General features: G+C 32.9%; 2 pseudogenes; one reads left to right on the forward strand and one right to left on the reverse strand.

Annotated features, from left to right (window-relative positions):
• Positions 1 to 12,623: 12,623 nt before the first annotated feature.
• LOC120124452 lies at positions 12,624 to 14,648 on the reverse strand (annotated as a pseudogene).
• Positions 14,649 to 16,193: 1,545 nt separating this feature from the next.
• LOC120124367 lies at positions 16,194 to 18,111 on the forward strand (annotated as a pseudogene).
• The last annotated feature ends 2,139 nt before the right edge of the window (positions 18,112 to 20,250 follow it).

The following is a 20,250-nucleotide window of genomic DNA, read 5'->3' on the forward strand; positions in this document are numbered from 1 at the left end:
ACACCAAGTTTGTGCAAATCAAGCCAATTTTCCTTTCAATATTCATTTTGCTTTCAAAGAACACCATTTGTGCTCATTTGTAATTATTTGTTAGTGTTCTTTTCTTGTTCTATAATTGTGCAAACATCTTACCTTGTGAGGTTTTCCTTGTAAGTTTGCAAATTTGTAATCTTCTCTTTGGGAAAGAGTGTTCTCAAGAATTGGGGTTATTCTTGAGGGTGTTGTAAGGTTATCTCTTTGGCCTCAAAGAAAGAACAAATTAGTGAATTTGTTGGAAAATCCTTAGTGGATAGCTAAGGTAGGACGTAGACTTTGATTGAGAAAGTTGAACCACTCTAAATTGTTGTGTAATTACTTTCAATTTTCTGCAAAAGTTTCCACCAAATTTTTAATTGCCAATTCACCCCCCTCTTGGCCAATTCTGTTAATCGATTAACTCAACAATTGGCATCAGAGCCTAACTCATTTGAAGGTTTAATCGCCTCTTGAGTCGATCCGGGAAGAGTTAAATCGATAAATATGACGTCTACTTCCGGTTCATTCTCCATGGAAAAATCTAGACCTATTGACATGCCTCCACACTTCAATGGAACAAATTATCGTCATTGGAAGAGGTGTATGATGATATTCATCAAAGTATTTGATATGGAAGCTTGGATGATAATCAAGAAAGGATATTTCTCTCCTACTAAGAAGGCAAAGAAGTGGAGTGTTCAAGAACGGAAGGAAGCTCAACAAAACTCAAAGGCTATGCACATATTGTGTTGTGCAATTGATCCTAATGTATATAAAGGAGTTTCTTCTTGTTCAAGTGCCAAGGAAATGTGGGATAAGCTTGAGGAGATCTATAGAGACAAGGAAGAAGAAGAACCAATAAAAGTGATGTCTCTATTAGCTCTCACAGAGCCAAAGGTATCTTCTAACTTAAATATATCAAATTCAAAATCTTGTAATGAGTTACAAGATGCTTATGATAAATTATTTTCGGAGTTTGAGACCATGAACTCCAAATACAATAAATTGATTTCTAAATTATTGCTAAAAATGATCTTCTTTTGAAAGCTAAAACAGACTTGCAAAATCAAATGAAATTTGAGAAAGGAGTTAGAGCTTTCAAAATAAATCTGAAAACTTTGAAAAAGAAATTTTCAAATTAAACAAACTTCTTCTAGAAATGAAATGGATTTTGAAAATCAAAATGAAATCTTGAAGAAGGATTTAGAACTCTCAAAAATGAAATTTGAAAGTATTGAAAAAGAAAATTTCAATTTGAAAGATAAGCTTGAACAAGAGAAAAAGAGATCATTCTAAATAATTCATCTAGTTCAATAATGACAATATGTTCACATTGTCATTATCATGGTCATAAGGAACATACTTGTCCTTTAAAGAAAGGAAAATGATTTAAAATTAGACAAGTATGGGTTCCAAAAGGAACAAGAGGCATTGAAACTAATTTTCAAGGATCCAAAGCAATTTGGATACCAAAATCTACTTAAATGTCTTTAGGTGTGTGAGAGGAATGGTGATAAATATGATATTCAAGATGCTCTAGCCACATAAAATGGAATGGGTAACCTCTAAACTTAATGTTTTTATTTGGTTGCTCATTTAATTTATGCATGCATGAGGTTTTAAAATGTTGAATTATGTTTTATCTCATGTATGTTGAAAAATTTGTATGATGAACATGGTAATTTTTGCTAATGTTTTATAAACTCTAGTTCATCATATTAATTTTTGGTCAAAATTGTTTTTAAAATGTAATTGATATCTCTTTAACAATTGATATCGATTTTTTCAAGAACTTTGGTTTTGCAAAATTTTGACCTGAAATTTTTCTTAATGTTTATGCATAGATTTTTTGTTTAAATATTATAAAGTTTTAAGGCATAACATTTTCAAAAACTTTATGCGTGTGCTCTTAATCTCTATAATCAACATTGTATAATGTTTTATATGTGAATGGGTTAAAAGCATAATCTTTTTAAAAATAAATTTGATAAAAGATACAATGTTTTATTTTAAATGATTGCAAAATTGATTGACATTGCATCTAATCAGATTATGCTTGTTGGTCATAGAATAGGAAACATATACATGGTGCATTTAGATTCTATTGATAAGACTAATTTGTGCCTAGTTGCTAAGGATGAACATGATAGTTGGTTATGGCATAGGAGACTAGGACATGCTAGTATGAGTGTTTTGTCGCTAATTCAAGGTGATTTAGTTCGAGGGTTGCCTAAGCTTAAATTTGATAATGATAAAATCTGTGATGCTTGTGCTAAAGGAAAATAAAAGAGAATTTCTTTTAAATCCATTAATGACGTATCAACTAGTAGAGTATTACAATTGATCCATATAGATATTTTTGGACCAACTAGGACTACTAGCTTGGGTGGAAAACAATATGCATTTGTCTTGGTAGATGACTATTCTAGATATACTTGGGTTCTATTTTTAAGTACTAAAGATGAAGCATTAGAACAATTCATCACGTTTTCAAAAGTAATCCAAAATGAAAAGGTTACTCTATAACTAGTGTTATGAGTGATCATGGAACTGAATTTGAAATATTGGATTTACTGAATTTTGTAACTCTAACGGTATTAGCCATAATTTTTCAGCACCTAGAACCCCTCAACAAAATGGAGTTGTTGAAAGGAAAAATCGAACTTTAGAAAAAATGGCTAGAACCATGCTTTGTGAAAATAATTTGCCAAAATATTTTTGGGCGGAAGCCACAAATACCGCTTGTTATGTTATAAATCGAGTAATGATTAGGCCAATTTTAAAGAAAACTCTATATAAAATTTTCAAAAATAAAAAGCCTAACATTAATTATTTTCATCCTTTTGGATGTAAATGTTTTGTTTTAAACAACGGTAAAGAGAACCTTGGCAAATTTGATGCTAAAAGTGATGAAGGAATTTTTCTGGGTTATTCCTTAAATTCTAAAGCTTATCGAGTATTTAATAAAAGAACTTTAGAAGAGTCTATACATGTTGTTTTCGATGATAATCCCCTTCCGAGGAAGGATTCTCGTGTGAATGATGATGTAGGTGTATAAATACAAATGATGTTAGACATGACGTTGGAGAACCATCATCAAGGAAGAAACAAAAAATGAGGAAACTCATGATCCTTTTGAGAATCCAACCATTGAAGAAAGGGAAGTATCTTATCCAAGAGAGTACAACTATGTCAAGGATGGTGAAATTATAGGTGATCCATCCAAAGGGTAACAACTCGATCTTCTTAGAAATCTTTGTAATTATGTTGCATTTATCTCATGCATAGAGCCTAAGAATATTAAAGAAGCATTAAATGATGAACATTGGATTATGGCTATGCAAGAAGAGTTAAATCAGTTTGAGAGAAGAAAGGTATGGACATTAGTTGAAAGGCCTAGTAATAAATCTACTGTAGGTACTAGATGGGTATTTAGGAATAAGCTTGATGAGAGTGGTAATATAGTGAGAAACAAGGCTAAACTTGTTGCTCAAGGGTATACTCAAGAAGAGGGCATAGACTATGATGAAACTTACGCTCCCGTAGCTAGGATGAAGCAATTAGAATGTTATTACATTTGCATGTTTTCATGAATTTAAATTATATCAAATGGATGTTAAAAGTGTTTTTAAATGGTTTTATAAAGGAAGAATTGTATGTGGAACAACCTCCAGGTTTTGAAGATTCAAAATTTTCGGACCATGTTCTTAAATTGACAAAAGCTCTTTATGGTTTAAAACAAGCTCCTAGAGCTTGGTATGAAAGATTGTCAAATTTTTTAATTGAAAAAGGTTTTTCAAAAGGGAAGGTTGACACTACATTGTTTTTAAAGCATAAAGCTAAAGATTTATTAGTAGATCAAATTTATGTGATGATATAATATTTGGTTCTACTAATGATGTTCTTTGCCAAGAATTTTCTAAGCTAATGCAAAGTGAGTTTGAGATGAGCATGATGAGGGAGCTCTCATTTTTCTTGGGACTCCAAATCAAGCAAAGAAAAGATGGCATCTTCATCAATCAAGCTAAGTACGTCAAAGATATACTCAAGAAGTTTGGACTGAAAAATGGGAAACCTCATGACACTCTAATGAGCTCTTCAACAAAGCTTGACTTATATGAAGGAGGTAAATGTGTAGATATTAAATTATATAGGTCAATGATTGGATCTCTACTTTATCTAACTGCAAGTAGACCGGACATTATGTTTAGTATTTGCTTATGTGCTAGATTTCAATCATACCCTAAGGAATCACATTTACTAGTTGTTAAGAGAATCTTTAGATACCTTAAAGACACTCCTAGTTTAGGACTTTGGTATCCTAGAGACTCTAGCTTTAGCTTGCATGCTTTTTCTGATGCGGATTATGGAGAATGCAAATTAGATAGGAAAAGCACCTCCGGTACTTGCCAATTCCTTGGAAATATGCTGATTTCTTGGTTTTCAAAGAAACAAAATTGTGTTGCATTATCTACTACTGAAGCCGAATACATTTCAGCTGGTAGTTGTTGTGCACAAGTTTTATGGATGAAACAACAACTTTTTGATTATGGAATTGAAGTTGATACCATTCCTATCAAGTGTGACAATACTAGTGCTATTCGTCTCACTAAAAATCCTATCCAACACTCAAGAACTAAGCACATTGAAATAAGACATCACTTCATTAGAGACTATGTCACTAAGGAAGATATAATTCTAGAATTTGTGGATACTTTACACCAATTAGCGGATATCTTTACAAAACCTTTAAACAAGGAACAATGGGCACTTAGGAGAGAATTAGGTTTGACCAACCTATCTTCACTTAGTGTTTAAAATAATTTTAGCACTTTTAATAATAAATGAAAAATGCTTATAATAGTAATTTTTGATTGCATTCATTGCTATTAGTTAGGGGGAGTTTATGATTCTTGATGAAAAATTAATTTTATGTTCAAATATCGTTTAAAGATTAATTTAATTGTTTGAACATGATTAATTTTCAATATATGAGTTGCCAATACCACTAGAGGAAATTAATTTAGCATTTTGGGTGTTTAAAATCGAATTTTAGCATTTTGGTGCAGAGGGAATCGATCCCCCCATGAGGGAACCGATTCCCCCTTTGAAGGGGAACCGATTCCCCCCACAGGGGAATCGATACCCCCTGGGGTTCTGGATATACACGGGCAGAACCCTTCAAAACTTCAAACCCTCTTCTTTTCTCTTCCTTACCACCTATCACTCCTCTACTCTCTCAAATCTCCATTTTTGCCTCAAATCAACGTTCTTAATCGGAATTCACTTCAAATATCATCTTCTAAACCTGTTGGAATCATCAAAAAAGTGCAAACTTCATCTAATCTCACTCAAATCCGAAATCTTTTCAAGGTATTTTTCCAAAACTTCTATTTCATCAATTTATGAACATAGAACTAGTTTTAATTAGTTCTAGGATGAACTTTAGATTGGGCATTGAGTGTTTAGTGATTACAAACTAGATATTACAACTAATTTCATCAAAAACACAAGAATTTTCCAAAAATTTTTAAATTTTCGAAATAAAAAAAAAGTTGATTTTCAAATTATTGTGTTTTGATTGAATTATGTTGTTGTTATGAAAACTATACATATATTGTTTCTCAAAACCGTATTTTTCAAAAGTTTTCAAAAACTTTGCCCATTAGGATTGATTTAGAGAACCTGAAATATTGAGGACTCAATTGAGTTTTGGGATTGATTGAATTGCATACATGTGTTTTCTAAATTGCAGGTTATCCATTCTATTCTGATTTCCTAAACCATGTCCAATCCTAAACGTGCTAGGTCATCATCTAGTTGCTCACACCGTCAACCAAATCCACTTCCAAATCCTCAAAATCCAATTCTTAATCCTAATCCCATTGATCCTAATTTGACTATCCAAAATTCGTGCTTCAATAATCCTGGTCCTAGAAATCATCGTTTTTGGTATTATCAATATTTCGACTCTTACAAAATCCGGAAAGAACGTATTCCTTCTTGTCAAGCTATGTTAGATATTAATTTTAAATATCTTCCTCTTTTACAAGAGTGGAAATTTGACAAACTTTTTGATCTTGAACCCATTGTCTACCATCAACTTGTTCGTATTTTCTATTCTAATGTCGTTTGTGTTAAAAACCAAACTGAAACCGAAACCATAGGAATTCGTTCCTACCTCCTAGGATAATTCTTATATATTGACTCGGCTTACATAGCCAATACATTCGGATTAGATAACGATGGTATTTCAAATGAAAAACAAATCTTAGGATCTCGTTATAAAAGAAGAGATAGTGTAAGTGTCTTAGACCTTCATGAACGTTTTCTTCATCTAATGATTTCTTGGTGGTTTCGGCCATCCGGAGGTCGTTATTCTACTCTTAGAGCCTTAGATCTTTGGTGGTTACATTGCTTCGAAAACAATATTAAAATAAACCTACCTCAGATTATTTTTGCTGAAATTGTTGAAACCGTAAATCTTGTTCCTAACAAGAAGCTATGTTCATCTCTAGTTTATGGTTGCAATTTGAGTAATCTGTTTTCAAAAGCTGGGATTAGAGTCGGTTTAGATGTCATTTTTCCCCTTAAGAAACAAATTAATCTTCTTTCCTTAACGAGAGCGGGATGGATAAAGGATAAGGAAACTGGTGAATGGGTTTGATCTTTTGCAAATACTCTGGGAGCTAGTTCTTCACGAGCTCCACCAGAAGCTGATGACGATCTCGAGCTTGAGCAATTAATGCGAGACATCGATGAAGCCGAAGATGAGCCTGAGCAGCCCGAGGAGCAAGCACAACAAACGCATCAAATGCCTCCATATTTTCAATCCTTTATGGAGACATTCGATTTTCGATATGCTACCATGGATTCGCGCTTTACTTCTATAGAGTCTCATTTATCCACAATGGGAGCTCAACAATTAGAAATTCTTCGGGAGATGCGTGCAAACAACGAAGCAACCAACGCGCGTATTAATGAACTCACTCACGAAATGGCCGCTATGCGAGCTCGTTTTCCTCATCCTGATCCGAATATGTGATTCTGTGCTTAGCTTTAAAACCTTAAACTAAACGATTATTGCTTCAACTTTTTGGATTGTTTGATTTTGTGACTTTGGATTTATTTGGATGTTTGAATTTGTGGATTGATTGATTTTGAATTTTTTTGGATTTATGGATGATGTGAACTTATATATTTGGTGTGATTTATTCATTATTGCATCATTTACATAATTTTAGCAATATGACCAATTTTGCCATGTCACATTAATTATGAATATTGATTATGGAACTAATGGCTGACGTTTCTCTTGCTTGTGATCTTAGCAGCTTAGACTATATATAATCAATTGGCTAAATAATTTCAAAAACTTGTTTAAATTCTTAAAAATGTCTTTTTGATTTAACAAAAAAGGGGAGAAGTGTTAAATGTGTTTTAAATGATAAATGGGAGAAGTGTTAAAGTAAGGGGGAGTAATTTCAAAACTTGATTTCAAAATCTTAAAATTACTAAAATGTTTTGTTATATCAAAAAGGGGGAGATTGTTGAAAACATTTTGATATTTCGATATAACAAATTAAGTTAAATGAATTTTAAGATTTTCCAAATAATTTTCTAAGTATATTCGATATAATATCGAATATCAAAACATTACTCCAAATCTTTCAAAAATCATTTTTAATCCTTACTCAAGTGTAAAATTAAGTTTTAATCTTAAAACAATTTCAAAATAATTTTACAAAGTATTCGAACCATTTCAAAGCCAAAAGTTCCAGATTGCTCATAGGGAACCGATTCCCCCCAAGGGGTACCGATTCCCCCTGAATGGTTTGGCTCCGAGAATTCCAGTATGCTCGGAGGAACCGATTCCCCCCCAGGGGTACCGATTCCCCCTTGTATAACAGTCGAAATATTTGAATTTTACACTTAGGGAACCGATTCCCCATAGGGGGTACCGATTCCCCCCACGTTCCAAGCTGTTTTATTAATTGTTTTCACACTAAAATGGCTATATGATCTTCACTAATCATCCTCAACGTTCAGAAGTGATTCAAGGTGTATTTAAACAAGTTCTGAAGCCTTTGATCAAGATGAAATCATAGAAAACAATAGTGAAAGCATCAAACACCAAGTTTGTGCAAATCAAGCCAATTTTTCTTTCAATATTCATTTTGCTTTCAAAGAACACCATTTGTGCTCATTTGTAATTATTTGTGAGTGTTCTTTTCTTGTTTTAGAATTGTGCAAACATCTTACCTTGTGAGGTTTTTCTTGTAAGTTTATAAATTTGTAATCTTCTCTTTGGGAAAGAGTGTTCTCAATAATTGGGGTATATTCTTGAGGGTGTTGTAAGGTTATCTCTTTGGCCTCAAAAGAAAGAACAAATTAGTGAATTTGTTGGAAAATCCTTAGTGTGGATAGCTAAGGTAGTGGACGTAGACTTTGATTGAGAAAGTCGAACCACTCTAAATCGCTGTGCAATTACTTTCAATTTTCTGCAAAAGCTTCCACCAAATTTTTAATTGCCAATTCACCCCCCTCTTGGCTAATTCCGTCAATCGATTAACTCAACAGTATTGACAAAAATGACTATAGGATCACGAACTATGTAAAATAGCAAGGACTTATGTGATAATAAAAAAATGATATAAGCTAGGTGATATAGATATAAATGATAAGTTAAACGACATGGATGTATGTGATTATATGAGAAAGAATATAAGTTATCTGATTATGAACATGTGGATATAGGTCTAGCTGAAGATATAATAAAAAGATATAAATTACATGAGTTAGATATATAGGAACTGGTATAACCAACTTATGAGATTAAATGAAAAGTGAGATAAGTTAAATAACATTGACCTAAAGGACAATATAAGAATAGTGCATAAATTAGGAGACATTGACAGAATTGATTATACGAACATGTAAGATAAGTTATATGGGGAAGAGTTATGGGCTTAAATGAACATATAATATATGAGTCATATGGTAAAGATCTATGAAGCTATAGGAACCGTTATGAGAGCTAGATAATGATAAGTTAGAATATATATAGGTAACAAGCTATGTGAAATTGAATTAAGTAAATATATGAAACTAGAATATAAATAATGTGAGATAAGTGATTATGTAAAACTGTGAGATAAGTTATAGGGAATTGATATACGAACTATATGAAAGTATGTAAATGAATACATGTATAATTTTATGTTATTATATGTGTTATATGATGTATATGAACATATGTGAACAAGATATGACATGCGTGTTTACATGAACACATGAGAAATGATATAAGTTGCACGATATGATTTATGTGATTACATGTACATGTGATATATGTTATGATATGACCTGATATGGGTTATGACAAGAATGATATACAAGCTATATGAGAACGAGTTATGAGATTACTTGTTTATATAATACAAGTGATGTGAACTGTTTATAAATGATAATGCCCATGTTATGTGATATGAGAGCTAGGGGTATAGTTGGCATGCCAAGAGTCGAGGGTCTACGCGATCCTTCGGACATATATGTATTCTATGGAACATTTATGAGGTCATTTGAGACACATATTTGGTCATTGGCATATGTATGATTCTTAAGGAATTTCTATGTGGTTCTTATGGACATCTTATACGGCACTACAGTGCATTTCTACGCGGCACTTCGGTGCAATTCTATGTGGCACTTCGGTGCATTTATACGAACTGTGGTGACAGTATGTTTGCACAACCTCAATGTACTCGCATACCTTGAGTTCTCAGTAATGTACATGGCCTATAAAAGATATCAAAAGTGTTTGCATTATTATATGATATCATGTTATTATTGTTTACTGAATCACATGTGTACATGGGCTAATAAAGAGATAATAATAAATACACTATGTGATGTATATGCTTTGTTATATGCAATATGTTACAATATTTATATGTGATACTGTGTGTATTGTTGAGTGAAATGTATTACATGATATTGATAATGATAGAGATCATGGTAATGATGTTGATAATGATGGTATATGTGCATGTATGCATTCTGTTATATGAAATGTTTTATGGTTTTATTATATATTTTATATGCCTTACTAAGTCAACGACTTAGCGTGTGATTATTTCACACGTAGGTTCCGAGAAGAAGAATGAGTAAAGTTAAGCAAGACAGATCAGTTTCTCCTTTCCAAAGTTCATATCAAAAAAGAATTGAATAGTATGTATTTTGTAATATTGATTGTGGTTGGCATGTAAATAAAGATTGAATTCGATATGATCTAATAGGTTTTGTAAAATCATATGATTGTATTTTATGTAATTATTTAGTTGTATTTAGTACAAGTTTAAAATTATTCACTATTTTGTACAAGTAAATGTTTTGAAAAGTCAATGTGACACCTCAAATTCGTATGCTGGTCGGGTACGGGTTGTGGGTGTTACATTTGATCTTCATCTTGATCTAATAGTCTTCATTTGTGCGGCGCTGGACTTAATGATGAAACCCTAGTGTGGCTTGGGCTTGTTTCTTGGGCCCCGTCCATTATACAATTGCTTAGCAGATTGGTCTGCTGGATCAGGCAAACCTCTCTATTAGGCCTCCACTTGATTTGGACTTCCTTGAATCCCAATCTGTTGGGTCAGGCAGATTGGGTCTTATCACCCATTTTGTACTTTGGACCTTAAAAAAATATGAAATAAAAAAATAAAAATGACAATAGATAAGAAAAAGGAAAGTAAAATACTAATAATATATATAAAATAATATGTATTTATTAAAAAACTATATAATATATATTATATTTCAAAAACAACATAATATGTTTTCAAAAACTATATATGTTTCAAAAACCCATTTTAAAAACTATATTATATGTTTTTTAAAAACTATATATTATATATTTTTAAAAATATGTTCCCAAAAACTATATTATATATCTTCAAAAACTATATATATTATACATTTTTGAAATTTTTATATATATTATCATATATACTAAATAAAACCCTTGAAGTCCTGGACAAATATGGGTGTCTACATTATGCATATATAAATATACAATAATAGAAGTATTTACCATGTTTATCTCTTAACATAAAATTTAAAATTATGAACCATGCTTCATATATATATATATATATATATATATATATATATAATTGTCAATCTATTCAATACCATATTTCATGAGGCGAAACATGTTATTCCTAGCTAAAAAATGGTGATGTTACACTATTAAAAAAAAGTTGGCGATGTTACATTTTTATGATTTTTTCTCGTGCTTATATTTATGTTTTGTTCATATTATTTCAATTTTTTTGTCTTTTCGGTTTTAAGTTTTTACCTTGACTAATTCAGACCGACTTATGTCGTATACATGATTTTGGTAGGTGAATCCCGGCAAAGATTATTGCACTTTAAATATATATGTTCGAGTGTTTGTATGTATTAGATATGCATATGCAAATTGTGAAATCTTTTCATGTATACTAATAATATTATATATAATAATATGTAGATATTTAAAAACTATAATATATATTATATTTCAAAAACAACATAATATGTTTTCAAAGATATATATTATATACGTTTTCAAAAACCGATTTTAAAAACTATATATATATATATATATATAATATATTCAAAATAATTTTTTTCAAAAACTATATGTTTCAAAAAAAACCTTTTTAAAAACTATATTATATGTTTTCAAAAATATGTTTTCAAAAACTATATTATATATATTTTCAAAAACTGTTTTTTAAAAATTATATATTATATGTTTTCAAAAACTATATTATATATGTTTTTAAAAACCATTTTAAAAAACTATATATTATATGTTTTTAAAAATATGTTTCCAAAAACTATACTATATATCTTCAAAAACTATATATATTATATATTTTTGAAATTATTATATATATTATTATATATACTAAATAAAACCCTTGAAGTCCTTAATAAAAATGGGTGTCTACATTATGCATATATAAATATACAATAATATAAGTATTTATCATGTCTATCTCTTAACATAAAATTTAAAATTATGTACCATGCTTCATATATATATATATATATATATATAATTGTCAATCTATTCAATACCATATTTCATGAGGCGAACATGTTATTCCCAGCTAAAATGGTGATGTTACACTATTAAAAAAAGTTGTTGATGTTACATTTTTATGATTTTTTCTCGTGTTTATATTTATGTTTGTGTTCATATTATTTCAATTTTTTTTGTCCTTTAAGTTTTAAGGTTTTGTCTTGACTAATTCAGACCGATTTATGTCGTATACCTGACTTTGGTGGGTGAATCTCGACAAAGATTATTGCACTTTAAATGTATATGTACGAGTGTATGTATGTATTAGATATGCATATGCAAATTGTGAAATCTTTTCATGTTTATCAATCATGTGAAAAAGGGACCATTGGTGGCCGACAAGTCATCGACGGCGGTGAGATTTGTAATCAGGACTAAAGGGATTTTGGACTAAATGAAATATTCAATTGAAACATAATTACAAAGGTTTGAGTGAAAAGCTCATTTTAGCTCGTCACAAACGTGGCTTATATAGTCCATCCTCTAACAACCCACTTAACAACCACTAACATACTTATTAACAAACACTAAACAAGCCTGATAACAAACTTGACTATTTAATTTGTTCTAACAAATCTTACACCACATAATTGCCCAGTCACAATCAACATTGAAAGAATGAAAGAAATTGTGGATGATATTTAGGCGATAACTTTATCTGCACTTGGTCTATACAGGTTATGTTCTTCTCCGAGCAGCAACGCACGTAATATGGCCTCGCGTAACCCGTTGTAATGCACGAGTAGGTGTCCACCATCGGGAACTTCATGGTGTTGGATCCATGGTAGCTTTCTCGAAATGCATCGTTGGAGTTCGAATGGGACGATCTTGTCTTCGTTACCCTGCCAGATATGAACACCGCTCTGGTTTTCGGGGAATGGATTAGTCAGCTCCATTGGATCGAAGTCCCAATCACCGTAACAGACCAGAAAGTCACTGCACAGTGTATCGAAAACAGATTGTTCTCGCAATCTTTCCCGTTTGCTTGTACAAATATAAATCGTCAACATAATGAGTACTTGATAGCGGGCGTCCCAAGTTTAAACATAGGCTGATGTAGAATGTTTAATCTTTACCTTGGTAAGTATGGGGAACCCATCTGTTTTCTTCAGGGCTTCCATATCCCTTTTATTGAAGAACACCGGCTTTTCTTCCACGACCAATGACAAAGGGAACCATTTTCGAGTAACAGACCAGAGTAGCAGCGAGGGGTATATTTTGCTATCCATTACAACAACTTCACAATTTTTCTCCTATCATCTTCTCTGGTCAGGCTCTTGGGAAAGGAGGGCCATCGATAATTGATGACCGGAACCACCATCGCCACGCCTGCTAGCCTGCAGGGATAATCAATTGGCAAGTAGATTGCTTATGGCACAAGTTACAACAAAAGCCTTAGTTTGCCTTTCTGGTATATATTTGAGGAAACTCCAGATGGGGTATGATCCCATTGAGACTCAAATCACATAAAACTTTGGTCCTATCTGTAACTGATCAGCAAGCTCTTGGAGGTCGAATGATTCACTTTTAACCGAGCTCTTTGGATTCGGATCACTTTCGCTATAGCCAGCTCGATCATATAGCAGAAAATATATTCCCAATTCTTCTATTAGTTCCTGGAAACTTGACCAATCTTGAAGTTAATTTCAGGCAAAAGATGTCATAACAATCATTGACTGTGATCAAGTCTGTTTGTAATGCTAAACAAGTAACATCTCCAACTCCAGGTCAGTTACATCAATACTTGATAAGTCTTACAAGTTTCATAAGAAAAAGATCAAAATCCTATCATATTCATTTTCGACACGAATTCATGCATGCATGTGGGAGTATGGTCCTCCAAGTATATGAAAAAGTGTTAATAAATCTCCATATCTATTACTCACCCGAGCCTCAAAAAAATTCTAAATGATACAAAAATTTAAAAATTTCAAGAAGAATTGCCCCAATAACCCCTCTCGTCTATCCTGATAACATATATCATACGGATTGCGAATAAAATTTCTTAGCAGTTCCTAATTATCATAGGATTAATGAAAAAAAGGCAGTATAAGATTTGAGAAGAAGGTTAAAAGTGAGTACTTGGGGAACTCGAAAATTCATGTCTTTGGAGCTTCCAAAGCCATGAACAATGATAATCCTGCAGTTTGATTCGGCCTTGGGCACACCTCTCTCTCTGTAAGCTATACGTCTGCCTTCACTGAGTTTGATTCTGAGTGAAGCAATTGGCAGATCCTCCGGTGAACCATCCTTATTCTACTGATAATACCATTCCCAGAAGCAAAAAGAGCAATTTAGCCATTGTTTTTGAATTAAAAAGGTCAGATCTAGCAAACGTAGCTTACTCACCGTTCAAAATCCTGGTAAAAAGGATCTGCTTCTCTTTCTGCCTTTGATTGGCAGCTGCCTCTCTTCAAAGAATTGATTAACACAGAGAAGAGCAGTGAGATTGTTGACTTGCTCTCCTTTTAAGCACCTGCCATGAGTTTACTTTTGGTTTCATCTTTGCTATTTAGTGAATAATTGCAGCACTCAAACCTGCAAGAATCTCTGAAACAGAATACAATGATTCCTTGAGAATATAATGCTCGACCGGCTCTTCAATAATTCGAAATGGCAGATGAAAAACAAACCCTCTGGTATTTAAATAGTTTATGATAGGGTCAACTACAATGTTCATCACTCAACTTTCTTCTTACTCCTGTTTTGGTTACTAAACTTTAAACATTTTAAATTTAATCACTCAACTTTTGAATTACTATATTTTGATCATGATGGATAACATAACTTATTCTATTAACGTTTTAACATGACAGCACATATTTTATTAATATTTTTACAACAAAAGATTAAGAGTAAGCACATTGTGTTTATTCTTAACTTCATCAACTTTAGTATCATATAATTGTTGAAATAAGATTAAGAGTAAGCACATTCACCAATATATATTAAATATCTAAAAGACGAGTGTAGCATGGGACTTGGGGGGGGGGCATCAAACAGTGTTAAAAAAGAAAAAGGCAAGGTGGAGCAAAAGATGATGGAAAAGCATGCAACAAATTTAGAAAAGGAAAGGGTTAAAACATGTTTTATCCCCTGAAAATCCGCTCACAAAATCTTGTCGGCAAAAAAATAAATTAATATGACACAAGAATTGATAAAGGCTTAAGCTTGGCTACTAAAAAACCTATGAGGGTTGTTATTCCATAATTGGGGAGTTGCCTTGTCTAAATAGAGTATGCACAATGGCTAATGTAGGACGGGCGGAGTTTCATTGCAATAATTAAGGCTAATTAGGTGTAATGGCAAATGCATTAGGTGTATATCACACCGATTTCATAAGAATTGTCCGTCAACTCAGTTGGTAGAGCGCAAAGCTCTTAACATTGTGGTCGTGGGATCGAGTTCCACGGTAGGCAATTCATAATTATGACTGCCGGAGGTCTTCCACGGAAGCTGCTCTCAACCTAGCGATAGGGGCAGTCTACTATTCTACCTCCCCCTCATCCTATTACATATGAGAATAGAATCAGTTAATTTTTATATATGTGGCAAAATGGGACACTTTATCATGAATCTCTCAATAGAATTGATATTATGTGATCTTGAGATGTTATACATTATTTATATAGTGGCGGATGTACGCAGCTCCCATAGTACATACCCGTATTTTGAAAAAAAATTACTAAATTTAATTTAATACATTAAGAGGAAAGAAAAAAATAAGGAATTTTACGTACTCAAATTTTCTAGAAATTAGAATATTAAAATTTTAAACTCCCATTTTTTTAATTTCTAGATCTATCACTATGTTGTAAGATTTTATTCTTTATCCTTCATTGACTTGTAAAATACCTTTTAACCATATATGCGTGTGTTTACATGTAGATAATACTGTTGTTGGATTCTCTATTTATGCATTTCATTATCTTAAACCCCACCACTAATCTGCTTTCCATATTTCACTATATACTCTCCCCAAATCAAACAAATGACAAAAGTTGACAAAGATAAAAGGGCCAGGAAAGAAAGAAAAGAAAAGGGAGTGTAATTTGTCCTAAAAGACAAACCAAACCAGCTGCTATATTTTTCAAGGCCAAAGGCCCTTCCCCACATAAGATGAAGATGGGTTTTAGGAGCTGCCATGTTGAGGAATTCCAAGCTCCTACTTTCATTGAATGGCTCAAGCCATCTCCTGCTTCATCGTTGTCGTCGTCGTCTTAAATGATCAGCGCGTTCCATTTATAAACACGATGGCTACTTGATACAAGATGATGAGCAGCAAGGGAAGGAAACTGTTCGATGCCTGCCTTTTAAGCAGGATGACAGAGAACAAATCATTGAAAGAGAATATAGTTAAAGAAGAAAAGATGGAGAAAGTTGAAGTTTCTTTGCACATTGGGTTGACTAACAGTTGTGCACAGATCATGGAGATAACTGTAATCCAGTCATTAAAAACAAGATTTTTAAGGAGGAGAAGGAAGAAGAAGAAGAAGAAGCCATCAAGAAAAGCAGAAGCTTCCATGGATGTTCTTTCAACACAGAGAGTAGGTTTTGGATCCCAACACCGCACAGATTCTCGTTGGCCCATGCAGTTTGCTTGTTCCATATGTAGCAAGACTTTCAATAGGTACAATAACATGCAGGTCAGTCAAATTTTTATCTTTCCAATTCTTTAATCTTATGAACAAATCATGGAACATGCAAGAAATTAAATTGATGACTTCTTTTCCATCGTTAAATTAACAATGATCTGTGCCTTAGATAATGAAGTGGTAGGAATCAATTAGTTGAAATTGATTAGGAAAATCTAAAAGGAAAGGTGTGAGGGCCATGGGATTTAATCTGAGCAGCTCCATTTCACATCTTTGGATCTTGTTATTCAGTAAAATTTCCACTCTTTAATAACTTAATTATTCAACTTTTAATTAAAAGACACATCTGAATGTTCCTTGGTGTTGCCTTTTTTTATCAGTAATCATGACTATATTCTAAAACATCACTATCTAAATTAACATCAAATTCGAATTTTTTTTTTCTAATTACTTACTTTTTAGGTATGGAATGATTTATTTTTAAGATCGAGAATGATTATAAGGTAATATCTGTTTAGATTTTTTAGATCACTAAGGTCACTCAATCTGTCAAACGGTTTTTTAAAAATGTTAAGAGTATGAAATTATTTGAGGAAAAACAAGTAAAGGAAACTGAATATTGTTGGTACAGATGCATATGTGGGGGCATGGATCTGAATACAGGAAAGGGCCAGATTCACTTAAAGGAACACAACCAGCCGCAATGCTGAGGCTGCCGTGCTATTGCTGTGCTCAAGGCTGCAAGAACAACATCAACCACCCACGAGCCAGGCACTGAAAGACTTTCGGACACTTCAGACTCACTACAAGAGGAAACATGGCGCAAAGCCCTTCGTGTCGGAAATGCGGCAAACAGTTCGCCGTCAAAGGCGATTGGAGAACACACGAGAAGAACTGCGGCAAGCTGGTACTGCACCTGTGGCTCCGATTTCAAACACAAACGGTCCTTGAAAGATCACATCAGGTCTTCGGAAAGAACCATTCTCCTCACCCTTGGCTCGACAAGGAATGCACCACGGGCTCCGAAGATGAACTCACTCACTGAGTCACTAGGCCGTTTCGACTACACTTTAACTTGCGCTCGTGTTTCTGAATTGGGTATCGCTCGTGATCGGGAATAAGATGGAAAGAAAAGGGTTACCTCGAGTGGTGAAGTAGATGAATTTTCTTCTCTTCCATGGGGATTTGAAACAAGTTTGGGTTATTTTCTAAGGGAGAAAATTTATCAGCTTCATTGCTACTGGTAATATTTTAATAGGACGGGGATTGTATTGTGTTCCAGACATTCAAGAGTTATCTGATATGTCTTATGTGTCTTGGCTACCAGCATTAATCATAATTTTCAATCAATCATGTTGTTTTTATGCTTTTGATTCTAAAGTTAGTATATCGTTCCCACGTATGCATGCATGAGAAGCACTTGGTCTATATTAAAGGTTTCACATGAACACTTTCCAATTAAATGTAATTCATTTGGTTTGTTGATTCTTAAAAAAAATAATGGTTAAGGATTAATCTTGATGGTAAAATATGATTTTACGATGATGGTAGAAAGTTTGTTCCTTTTGATTAGATAGATAACTGTAACTAATAATTTTTGGAGAAAATATAATTGGAGAAGATGAATTTAGAAGAGTACGAAAGAAAGATAGAGAGTTCGAACTATCTTTAATATTAATGTCAAATCTAAGGTCATCATAACTTTATAGGTTAACAAAGTAAATGAATGTATCGACTGTCAATAGATTTGATCATGAAAGATCTCTTAAATCTATTAATGATATTGTAGAAAAACTATTGTTGATCAGAGAATATAGGATACCAGAAGTTTTAGCAAAAGAATTCTTATAGAGGTTTTTATAAATGAAAAAAAATTACTGTTACGGTAAGAGTATTAAAAAAAATATAACCATTATATTATGTTTCTTCATCTCTTTTGAGAATTTGGTTGCAAGAAAAAAAAAAAGAGATAAAAAAAGTTTGGTTGAACATTTAATTACCAATTAACCCACATCATGGCACCCACCACGCGTATATAATAAAGTTCATGAATACAATTTATTTTTATCAATGTAAAGATGACGTCAAAAAATCATCTAGCCATAGTCACTACTTACAAAATTTGGCATTCTTTGTCAAACCTGGAGGTTTCACCAAATCATCTAACAAGATATTTATTTAATTACCATAATTAACCCACATCATGGCACCCACCACGCGTATATAATAAATTCATGAATACAATTTATTTTATCAATGTAAAGATGACGTCAAAAAATCATCTAGCCATAGTCACTACTTACAAAATTTGGCATTCTTTTGTCAAACCTGGAGGTTTCACAAATCATCTAACAAGATATTTTATATGAGAAATCGCTCAGTGACAAAAAAAACTTATAATATACGATTTTAACCAACTTTTTTTGGATTTGTCAAATGACCACAAAATCGCAACGCGAATAAAAATCGCAACGCGATCCCCAGAATCGCAATCAGTTTCCAAATCGCAACGCGATTCTTGAAAATCGCAATGCGATAGTACAAATTCGCATTGCGATTTTCCAGAATCGCAACGCGAATATGAAATCGCAACGCGAACATAAATCGCAACGCGTATCCGTAAACCGCAACGTGTATCCGTAAATAGCAACGCGTATCCGTAAATCGCAATGCGTATCCGTATATCGCAACGCGTATCCGTAAATCGCAACGATAGTCCGTAAATCGCAACGAGAATCTGTAAATCGCAACGATAATCCGTAAATCGCAACGAGAATCTGTAAATCACAACACTGAAATTTGGGTATATAACTACGCACAACAGCAAATCATAAACTAAATCCCTAAATCGCAACTCATTCCATCTCCATCTATCACTCTCTCCGGCGACATCCGTTCCTATATCCAACGACATCCTTCCCAATCCGGTAACAGGTTTTAGTTCGCAGCTCGTCTGTTTAGTAAATTAATTTACAACCATGAATCATCTAATGTTGATCATGTTTGGATAGATTTGTGTTTTGGAGGGTCATGGGATAATGTTCATGGTGTTTTACAATATATGCCTTTACCCATGAATCTTCAACTAAAATGTCTTTACAAAAGTTAACTTATGAAACTCTAATGCTACGTGTTTCAAAGAAATTGAATTTGGAGCCCCTAAGTGGATTTAGGCTATCTTATCAGAGAAATGGTAAAGTTTATTTGTTAACCGACAATGAAGATGTGAACGATTCATTGCTTACATTTAGTTTCACAAGATGATTACATTGTATGTTGTTGAACCTAGAAGTAGTATTGTTGGGTCAGTAGCGGGTAGTAATCAATTAAGTTTTTCTCAAAATCCCAATCAACTTTCAGCACCAAATTCCGGTTTTCGTATTGACCAGTTAGACGATGATGAGCCAACAGAAAAAATTGTGAGTACTAGTCAGTATTCGAAATTTGGTCTTGGTCAATATCCGGAGAAACAGACCCTGCGTGTAATTATTTTGATATTGGTCAATACCC

Source organism: Hibiscus syriacus, unplaced genomic scaffold, assembly GCF_006381635.1.
Source record: "Hibiscus syriacus cultivar Baekdansim isolate YM2019G1 unplaced genomic scaffold, ASM638163v2 tig00110418_pilon, whole genome shotgun sequence".
In the NCBI taxonomy this organism is placed as follows: domain Eukaryota; kingdom Viridiplantae; phylum Streptophyta; class Magnoliopsida; order Malvales; family Malvaceae; genus Hibiscus; species Hibiscus syriacus.